Source organism: Papaver somniferum, chromosome 6 (genome assembly GCF_003573695.1).
Source record: "Papaver somniferum cultivar HN1 chromosome 6, ASM357369v1, whole genome shotgun sequence".
NCBI classification, from domain to species: domain Eukaryota; kingdom Viridiplantae; phylum Streptophyta; class Magnoliopsida; order Ranunculales; family Papaveraceae; genus Papaver; species Papaver somniferum.
The window spans coordinates 130,765,302-130,768,529 of NC_039363.1; positions in this window are offsets into that span (position 1 = coordinate 130,765,302).

The following is a 3,228-nucleotide window of genomic DNA, read 5'->3' on the forward strand; positions in this document are numbered from 1 at the left end:
TTTTTATTTTATAAAAAAAAGAGTTATTTTTTTTTGTTATATTTTATTTTTTTTGGACTTTCCTTTTCTTTTGCACTTTATTTTTGGCCTTTGGACTTTAAACTTTGGGACATTATTTTTAAACCCTACGGAAGGGTAGTTTAAATATAAACTGTGTGCAGAGAAGGATGGCGATTACGATATCGTCTCGGCCCCTCGGGTTCGTACATGACATAAGAGTCGTGGCCCGAGTCGACTACAATGGTTCTTTGCCCGTCTGGTACGGGAGGTAAGTTTATCTAATCACCCGCGAATCCCCTGTCAGCGGGTTTACTGTATTCCTTCGTTTGCATATATGTCGAGGAACTGAAAACGACTGCTTTAATTTCCTAGTAAAGGGAAAGGATTGTCCATACAAGATAAGGGTTCGGATTTCATCACCGTTCTCTTCTTGCCCGCCTTAGGAAAATGATACTTAACGCGAACTTAAGCTTTAAAATTTGGAATAGAACGAGACCAATAGGGTAACGAGCTTAATAGGAAATTCGTTTTAAAGAATATCGGTTACTCTTTTGAGCATGCTTTGAAGTTCATGATGGTTTCTGTGATTTGAATACGCCGCCTTGTAACGCCGGTGAGGCCTTGGGTATCAAAGCTCCACGCATCTTCCCTCGTCTCTATTCAACTTACTTTAACTCGGATTGATTCCAGAGAGGTTTGCTCAGATTGTAACGAATTCCTTTCTTAAAGAATAGAAGCTGGTATAGAAACAATCTAAGCGGAGCCATCATGCTTTTTGTTTGCTAAAAATATTTAGGTTTGCTTTGGTGGAGTCAGACTGCTGTGTGTTTGCTTGAACCTCCCTTCCTTCAGGATTTTTATTTTTGTTTTTGTTTTTTTTTCTAGTGTATGCCCGAGGTCATTAGAGAACGGGCTTGGAAAAGAAACAATCTAGGTCGTTTGATTAGTGACAAACCTAGTAGTTCCTTTTGTGGAAGCAGGGATCTCGAAGATTCTTCTTTTGAGAGCCCTGTTTTTGGAAACTTCAGTTTTGAGAATCTGTCTCTTCGTGAGGAAAGTACCCCTAGTACTTCTGTAGTACCAACAATGGAAACTTTGAAAGATTACATGTTCCCAACTATGTCCACCCGAGCCTCATGTATTAAATTGCCAGCCATTACGGCTAATTTCGAGATAAAACCTAGTATTCTTCAGATGATCCCTATATTCTTAGGAAAAGATGATGAGAACCCTTATTTTCATATTAGGGACTTTGAGGAAATTTGTGGGACAATTAGAATAAAAGACCTTACTGATGAAGTCTTGAAACTTAAGATGTTTCCCTTTTCATTGAGAGATAAATCCAAGACTTAGCTGAACAACCTACCATCTGAATCCATTGAAACATGGCACGACTTTATTGCTGCTTTCTATATGAAATTATACCCTAAGCATAAAACTCAGCTGTTAGGCAGAAAATTAGTGCTAGTGTGCAACAAGAGGGAGAGTATCTTTATAGGTTTTTAGAGAGATTCAATGATCTCCTATCTCAGTGTCCTCACCATGGATTTGATAAGATGAAACTAGTAGAGATTATTTATGATGGTTTAGACTATTCTACCAAATCCATGGTCGATTCTATATGCGCTAGTGAGTTCACTAGTAAAAATGTTGATGATGCTTTTACCTTCTTAGGAGTTGTCGTTGAAAAATCCCAACAGTGGGAGTCTTGTGTTGAACCTCCTAAAAGACTCTTGGTCAATAGAAGTATCACCAATGTGGTAGATACAAATTTTGGTTCATATTCTAAGTTTGCTGCTTTGTCTAGAAGGTTAGAAGCTTTGGAATTGAATCATCCTAAACATAGGTCTCTTGTTGAATCCGATGATAGGATTAGAGCCTCTCAAGTCTCTAGTTGTGGAGTAGAACCTAATAGCTCATTTTGGGAAGGACAGGTTAGTGAAGAGCAAGCCCATGCTGTCTATAACAACTCTAGGTTTTAAAACCGTCAGAAGTTTGACCCATACTCAGAGACCTACAACCCTGGTTGGAGAAACTACCCTAACTTTTCTTGGTCTAAGGGCCAGAATCAAGGCCAGTCTAGTAATTCTCAGCCTCCCCCAGGTTTTGGTTATACTGAGAACTCTTCAGGTCAACCACAGTTTCAGAATGAGAAAAATATCTCCACCTTAGAAGAAACTCTTACTATGTTAGCAAAGAACCATGATATGCTATCAAAGAACCACTATAGTTTTCAGGAAGAAACCAGGCAGAATTTTAAGAATAATTCCCAGTCTCTTGCTAATTTAGAACTTCAAGTCGGCCAAATAGCTAAGTTTCTTAGTGAGAGAGAAGATGGAAGGTTCCCTAGTCATACTGATCCTAACCCTAAAGGAGAGAAATCGTACAATCATGTGAATTCTGTTACAACCCTTCGGAGTAGAAAGAAAGTTGACAATAAGGTCGCCATGCCTGAAAATGAACATGTTGTAGTTCACCCTTCTGAGCCAGAAAATGAGGAGACTGATAGAGTTTCTAAAGAGACCAATGAGGGTCCTGTTGAGCCCGACTTTGTTCCCAGAGCCCCGTTCCCCCATCTGCTAGTTCCAACTAAGAGGGAGTCCAACTTTAATGATATATTGGAGGTCTTTAAGCAGGTTACTATCAACCTCCCATTGTTAGATGCGATTAAGCAGATTCCCGCTTATGCCAAGTTTCTTAAGGATATGTGTACGCGAAAGCGAAAACTTAGTGTCCAGAAGAAAGCCTTTCTAACTAGTCACGTGAGTTCTATTATTCAGAATACCACCACTCCTAAGTATAAAGACCCAGGGTGCCCTACTATTTCTTTCACAATAGGTAAATACCATGTCGAGAAAGCTTTGCTTGACTTAGGAGCCAGTGTGAATTTACTGCCGTACCATGTGTACCTTAAGCTAGGACTTGGTGAGATGAAACCTACCCAGATGACACTCCAGTTAGCTGATAGGTCTGTTAAAATTCCTCGTGGTGTGATCGAGGACGTTCTTATTGAGGTCGACAAGTTTATTTATCCAGTGGATTTTGTTATCCTAGATATCCAACCTGCCACTGACCCATAAAACCAAATACTAGTGATTTTAGGTCGCCCGTTTTTTGCTACATCCAATGCGATCATTAATTGTCGAAATGGTATTATGAATTTGTCTTTTGGTAATATGATTATTGAGATGAACATCTTTAATATTAGTAAGCTACCCTCTGAACTAG